This window comes from Cynara cardunculus, assembly GCF_001531365.2.
Source record: "Cynara cardunculus var. scolymus isolate 2C chromosome LG 13, CcrdV1, whole genome shotgun sequence".
NCBI lineage: Eukaryota > Viridiplantae > Streptophyta > Magnoliopsida > Asterales > Asteraceae > Cynara > Cynara cardunculus.
Window position 1 is genome coordinate 38,512,431 of NC_037540.1, and position 8,203 is coordinate 38,520,633.

The following is an 8,203-nucleotide window of genomic DNA, read 5'->3' on the forward strand; positions in this document are numbered from 1 at the left end:
AATGGTTCAACGGAAAAGAGAAAATAGTATTGGCAAAGGTAAGAGGCAAGGGATTCTCTCCATTTATAGATTATAATTTAGTGTAAATTACCAAAATGCTCCATCGACTAATTTCAAACTGTTGTTTTGTTCCATCAAGTATCTTGTTAAAATAACTAAAGTCTTTCACAATCTTAACTTTTATATTTCTTTTATTTGTAAGGGGTTGATATTGACAAAATATGAAAGATAGTTGTTTACTGTTCAAGGGTCGCACCTCATACATTAGAAAAATGGAAGGTTAGCGGAGCAAGAAGTCATATTCTCAGAGGACCATTTCTGTCAATTTCCAATTCATATATAAACGAGTTGTAACAGGGTTTCTCATTATCACAATCTATTTTTCCATTGTTTACCCTCTCTCTTTTGTAAAGCTATTCTCTCTTGGCTGTTATAGTTTCTTTTAGTTAGATCTAGGGTTTCTTAACTCTTCATTGTATAGATCTAATATTTTGTTGTATTTGTAATGATTTGTATTCTATAATCATTGAAATACATTGATATATCGTTTGAACATCGTATCAGAGCACTATCCGTGATTCTGATCTTGTTCCTAGTGTGGATCTGTTGCATGCCTCGCCTTTCGCCCACATATGTTCTCTTCTGTTGTTCTCTCTAGTTATTAAGCTTTTACTCAAGTAAATGCTCGGATAAACGTGTTGGATTCCAAAGGTCCGTGAGATCTTTTTTTCCCATCCGTAGCCGAAATATTCTTGTTCTTTTAATATTGTTGTTGAATCTATTAAGGTTTCTTTGTGTTGATCTTAACCAAATAAGTAACTCTAGAAGATCTGTTTAGATCCTCTTGGTTCTCGTTTTTTGGAACATTGTTGTTATTGTTCTTGTTGTCGAATCCGTTAAGGTTTCTTTGTGTTGATCTTAACTAAATGAGTAACTCTAGAAGATCTGTTTAGATCCTCCTGGTTCTTGTTTTTTTGGAACATTGTTGCTATTGTTCTTTTGTGTTTTGAGTAAATGCTCGGATAAATGAGTTGGATCTTAAAGGTCGGATTGAGATCTTGGTTTTCAAATCAAAACCGAAATACTCTTTCTCTAATATTCTTTCATAAGTTTGTGTTCATTTCCTTTAATCCAAACGAGTGTCTCTAGAAGATTTATTTAGATCCTCTAGATTCATGCCCTATTGGTACATCTGGATCTGCATATGTTTAGAACCTCATGTTTTCTTTTGGTTTCGTTGTTCCATCAGGTCGTTTAGACCTTTCTGTGCTTTTTGGTTTGTGTTTTTCCAAACGAGTGTCCCTTGAAGTTCTGTTTAGATCTTCGTGGTCCACTTATCTTGGATTATTTGTTCTGTTTAGATCTAGTTTTTTGGAATAGTTGGCTTTTTGTTTTTCTTATCTACTAATCGAGTGGTCCCAGGAGATCTGTTTAGATCCTTTTGTTCACTCTTTTTGGAATAAGTTTTTATCCTTTCTGTTGAGTACATGCTTAGCTGGTGTTTCAAGATCTTTTAGATTTTGATATCCGTTGTAGCTAAAGTACTCACGCTGTGTAAGTTCATGCTTATCTGCCTTATTCTCTTTCTTTCTGACTGCTTATTCCAAATATATGTGTAGTTGAGGGTTAGGCCTTGCAAATCTGTTGAATCTGCTTCCTTTCCCTCCTACTTTTCTTGGTGCTGTTGCTGTGCTCTTGTTTGCTTACGTATGTTCAGGTTCTTCCTGACCTATTCTTTGTGCTTACGTATCTATTGTCTTTATCCTTTTGTTAAAGGCTGGTGGTTATATTCATGCTTGCAGGTTGTCTCCTTCCCTTCTCTGCTTCTTGTATTATCTGCGTGGTGGTTTGGCTTATTTGTGTTGTTTGTCTTTATCCTTCTGTGCTATATGTGGTTTATTTTCTGGTTAGTTTTGGTTTGTTTGGATTTGAGCATTTAGCTTGATCTAGCACCTCGAGTGTTTTAGGAATCATGCTTTCATCTGTTTAGTCTCCTGTTGTATGCTATGTCTGGTTCTTAGGTTGTCGCAAGTAGGTCAATGGAGTCCAAGGTTACTAACTTGGACTTTGGCGATCCATTGTACCTTTCACCCAAGTGATACCAGTGGAACGCTTTTATTAACTGTTAAATTGAATGGCACTGATAATTACAAAGTGTGGGCTTATGCCATGATTTTGGCACTGGAAACTAAAAACAAGGTTGGTTTTATTGATGGTTCATGTCCTCGACCTATAAATGATCCAATTTTAGAAAGGCAATGGGATCGTTGTAATTCCATTGCCCTCTCTTGGATCTTGAGTTCCATGACTGAGGACCTCTTTTTAGGACAAGTGTTCTCCGAAGAGGCCTTAAAGGTCTGGGATGAGTTAAAAGAAACCTATGACAAAGTTGATGGTTCTGTCATGTTTAACCTTTATCAAAAAATTAACTCCCCAAGTCAAAATGCTTCTTCTGTTTCTGAGTATTATCATAGATTAAATTCTCTATTGAAACAATTTGATGCCCTTGTTAAACTTCCATCATGTACCTGTAATGCTTCTCAAGAATTTTTTGAACACACTAAATTGATTAAACTCATGCAATTCTTGATGGGTCTTGATGATTCATATCAACCTATTAGAAGTAATATTTTAACTAGTGATCCCCTTTCTATGGTTACAACTGTCTTTTCTCTTGTTTCAAGAGAAGAATCTCATAGAGGGGGTAATATATCTCAACCCAGGACCAGACCTCAAGATACTGCCTTCCTTAGTAAGACCAATGGCAATAAACGTCCTATGGGCAAATGCTCATCCCTAATATGTAAACATTGTGGTGCCACGGGTCATGCTATAGAAAGATGTTTCAAACTCATAAGATTTCCAAACAATATTCAGAATAGATCCAGACCTACTAATCAACTACAAAGAAATTCTACTAACAATGTCAACATTTCAGAGTCAAATCCTGTTAAAACTACTTCCAATTCTGCTTTTCCTTTCTCTGAAGATCTGATTGCCAAGATCCTTGGATTAATTGAGCAAAATCATTCTTCTGAAGGTGTCTCTCCCAATATGGCAGGTAACTTCAATTCTCTCAAATCCGGTTGGATTATTGATTCTGGGGCAAATAAACATATGACACATAACACTGGCTTGCTAAATAATGTTGTTGATATATCTAAACTTGACCTTAGGGTCAGTCATCTTAATGGAACCAAGGCCAAAATCAATAAAATTGGAAATTTTTGATTATCTAATCATGTAACTCTTTTTGACGTCTTGGTTGTCCCAGATTTCAATGTAAACTTGTTGTATGTTCACAAACTTGCTAGAGATAATAAGGTTATCGTAGGATTTGATGAGACTAAATGTTATGTCCAGGATTCTCTATGAAGGAATGTAGTGGGGACTGTTAGTCAAGAAGGGGGTTTGTATTATTTTGATGAAAACTTCAATAGTGAGTCCACTTATAATTCTCACTCATCTCAGAACTTGAATATGTCTTGCTTAGCTTTTGCCTAGTTGTGGCACAGTCGACTTGGTCACCCTACTGATCAAGTCATAAAAGTGTTAAAAGACAGCCTAAGAATTGAAAATGAAAACTGTGGTCCTTGTGAAATATGTCATAAAGCCAAGCAAACTCGTGAGAAATTTGAGTCTAGTGTTCACAAGTCCAAAGATCTAGGTGAATTTGTTCATCTGGATGTTTGGGGACCATATCATATTCAAAGTAGGGAAGGGTATAGGTTCTTTCTCACTATAGTTGACGATTTTACACGTGCTGTTTGGGTTTTTTTCTCAACAGGAAAAAATGAGGTTGATGAAAATATTATCACCTTTTATAACTTACTAAACAATCAGTTTGGTAAGGATGTTTAAAATTTTCGGAGTGACAATGGCTCTGAGTTTTTAAGTCAAAATTTTTAATGAGTTTTTTAAATCTAAAGGTGTTATTCATTAGACTTCTTGTGTTTATACACCTCAACAAAACGGGGTTGTTGAGAGAAAACATCGGCATTTACTTAACATGGCTACGACTCTTATGTTTCAGGGAGGGGTTCCCTTAAATATGTGGAGTGAATGTATTCTTACCTCCACTTACTTGATTAATAGGACTCCTTCTGTATTAAATGGTAAGTGTTCTTATGAGCTTGTGTATGGTTTCCAACCTGTTCTTACTCATCTTAGGAACTTTGGATGTCTTTGTTTTGCTATTATACCCAACATTACTGATAAGTTTTCTCCTAAATCTGAAAAATGCATTTTGTTAGGATATGCGAATTCAAAGAAAGGATACAAACTTTTTAGTTTGGATTCCAAAAAGATTATTGTTTCTAGAGATGTCAAGTTTTATGAAAATATATTTCCCTTTAAGATGACTATGAACATGACTGGTGACATGAGTAGTGATGATTTAAGCAGATTAAATTTCTTTGATTTCACCAATAGTTCGTCTAATGATTTTGTGGATTCTTTACCCTATGATGATGAAAATAGTGACAACATTGTGAGTGATCACACTCATCAGTCTGATTCTGGTCCTAGCAATAGTAGATTACTTGGTAGCCAAAATAGAGCTGCCAATGAGCTGCCTCTAGACAACTCAAATGAGTCTAATAATCAAGGGTCTTCAACTCAAGTTGAAGATAGTCTTGAAAGAGTTACTAGATGGCAACTCTTGAGTAGCTCTGACATAGTTGCCAGTACTCCACAAAGAGATGATAGTCTCCGATCTGAGGGTACCTTAAGTAGACCATCTCTTTCTGTTCAAACAACAAGAAGGTCTACAAGAGTTTATGTGTTTCCACAAAATTTTAATGACTTTGTTATAGAAGGAAAAGTCAAATATGGTTTGGAAAAATTCGTTAATTATTCTTATCTTTCTTCTGAAAATTTGTGTTTTGTTACCAATCTGAATAAATCTGTTGAACCTAAAATTTTTAATGAAGCATGTACCGACAATAATTGGGTAAATGCTATCGAAATGGAAGCATTACATAGGAATGGTACATGGGTTATAATAGATTTACCCCAAGGTAGAAAACCAATAGGTTGTAAGTGGATATACAAAATAAAGTACAAGGCCTCGGGGGAAATAGAAAGGTACAAAGCTAGGCTTATAGCAAAAGGGTATAGTTAGAGAGAATGTCTTGATTATGATGAAACCTTCTCTCCTGTAGTAAAAATGGTTAATGTTCGTTGCATTATATCCCTTGCTGTTTAGAATTGATGGAATTTATTTCAACTAGATGTTAATAATGCCTTTCTATATGGAGATTTAGTTGAAGATGTATACATGAGTTTACCTGAGGGTTATTATAAATCTAATGATAAGCATGTTTATAAACTTGTTAAATTTTTGTATGGGTTGAAACAAGCTCCGCGACAATGGTATCCGAAGCTGTCATCATGTCTAATTGAAAATGGATTTATCTAGAGTATTAATGATTATTCCTTGTTTACTAAGAAAACAGAATCTGTTTTTATATTAGACTAAAAATCACATGTAAATCAGATTCAGTCAATATTGGGGCTTGCACACTTGGCCTGGGACCCTTTAGAGCATTCCCGAACATGAACAAAAATCACTTGTGATATATGAGTTTTCTTGTTCTCTTATTTTGATACGGTTCCAATAAAACTCAAAGAGAAAACTACATGTCAAAATGATTTTAATATTTTATGTCTCCTCATTGCAAGCATAAAAGAAACAATACTTAAAAAACCGATAGTTCATCTCCATATGAATACACTCACACATAAACTGATGAGCCTAAAAGAAACCAAATTCATTCCTTGTAAGACCTTTTCGAATTAAAATTAACACAAATCGAATAAGAGTTATGGTAAAAAACAATCGATCTAGTTAAGAATAAATCTAAAAAAAGTAATAAAACAATAGATCTAGTTAAGAAAATTACCTTCAAATAATGTAGTCGGGATTTCCTTGTGCCGACTATGTTAAGCTCTTGAAGAGACACGACATAATTTATACCTTTTTACACATTATTCTCAAACTCTAGAACACGTCGTATTTATGAACAACCACAAGCTGATCAACATCAATGTCTAGATCTAAGACAAAATTATTACAAAAATGAGTCAAGCAAATCAGATCTCGATTTTTTTTTCTTCAAATCATCAAAAACCATCAATAATGTTTTAAATCAAGATGTTTTTGACCAAATGAATAGCTATGATATCCAATCAAACATTACTTTGACCCCCAAAATAAGAATTTAAAAACAAAACTAGATCTAACTTGAAACAAAACAACTCACATATGATCAACCAAAATTTGTAAATTCAAAAAATAAATTGCACAAAGAAAAATAAAAGTACAATGAACAAAAGCAAGGATAAAATTAGGAAATTTTTAGAGCGAGTGCAAATCAATAAAAACGTTCCATCGTGTCGGGACAATAGAACGTACGGGTGGGACCGACACCCCTAGTTAGCCTAAACCTAAATCCGCCCCAAAACAAAAGAAAAAATAGAAAGTTTAGAGAAATGAGAACAGAGTATTGAGAAAGGTTGGTGGCACGGATTCATCTCCTCCATTTAAAGAAAAACATCCGGTGTAAGTTACTGAAATGGTCCTTAGAGTAGTTTCAGACTGCAGTTTTGGTCCATCGAGTATTTTTATTGCAACTTTAGTCAATTGGTAATAATATTGTGATAAAAATCTATTTGTTTTTTCTTCAACTATATATTGATGTTGCTCTACAACAATAATTGATTTATATTTGTTTTGTGGGTATTTAGTTATTTATTTTGAGATGAATGAAGCAGATAAAACATCAAGTCAGTTTAAATGACATATTACATGATACATATTAATTGGGAAACCCAATTCATAGTCCCTCCATGTTTTGACTTCTTTCCTTAATTTGTATCATTCTTTGATAATGAATGGTGTTATATGCATTTTTGCCCATGACTCATAGTAGTTTAACGGTGTATTTTTCGTCTAGTTAATGTTTTACATGTATATTTTATTTTAATTTAGTTAATTTTAGTATAATCATCGTTGATGATATTAGTTTGGTGTTTTTGTCGTTTTTGTCGATTTTGACAGGTATTTTGCATTGAACATACACATGGATGATGATAACCTTTTGAGCATTGATCAACATCTAAGCCATGGACCAATTCAAGAATGACCATTGAAAGTTTATATATCACTAAATTAAATGAAAGAATAAAAGAATTCCGAAGGGGTGCTTGATAGAAAAGAAGCAAGTTGAATGACCGTTTTGAAAATATTCATATTTTAATATAAAGTATTTTTTAGGGTTTCGCGGGGATTCGCTTTTTCTCCTCTCGTTTTCCTTCTACTTCACGGTTTCTTACCTTTTCTCTATTTTTTAGTTTTACTTCTATTTTGGGGTTCTCTTTCTTATTCCTAATTTTTCTAAATCTTTTGGTTTCAATTATAGGTTTAGTTTAGTTTAGTTTTTCATTTATTTTTAATTCCTCATTCCTTAAACATATCGAGATTTGATTGCAAACTTTGAGTGGTTTAATCAATGATATACATTGTATTATATGATAAACAACTATTAGTTTTGGGTGTCATTATTGTGGCTGATGTTGGACTTGCATGCTATTTATTAAGAATAGGTAAATGATATGTTTGATATACAGTCGTTATGCTGTCGAACGGTCAAAAAGTTAGCTTACCGTATTCGGTTTTGGTAAATCATAGGGAGAAGACATACATTGGCTCAGACCCGACACCATTCCCCTAATGACCTAGAATTGTAGGAGCACAGTGGATCAAGAAATAGCTGGTTGGGGTCAGACTTAGGGGGTAGGAAAAAATTCAGAAACCGAATAACCCACTTGAGCCAAGATGGTTTCAGGTTATTTGGTTTTCGAGTTAAATAGTTTAGTTAACACAATAATCATAACCTATTCAGTTTATTTAAGTTAATCTTTTATTGTTTCTGTTAAAGCAAATAGCAAATTATACTAAAATTTTATATGATTTACTTCTTGACAATTAGTTTGAGCATATGAGACGATTAACAGATGACGAACTAGTTTTATGTTAAGATAAAGTAACAAGAAATTGAGATGGATTCAACAAAACGTTACAAAAGAACTAACATAACAAAACAATCAGTAAACAAAATCAAGAAATTAAGATGGAACAACAATTAACAATAACAATTTCTTTAAGAAACCAAAAAATATATATAACAAGAACAATTAGCAA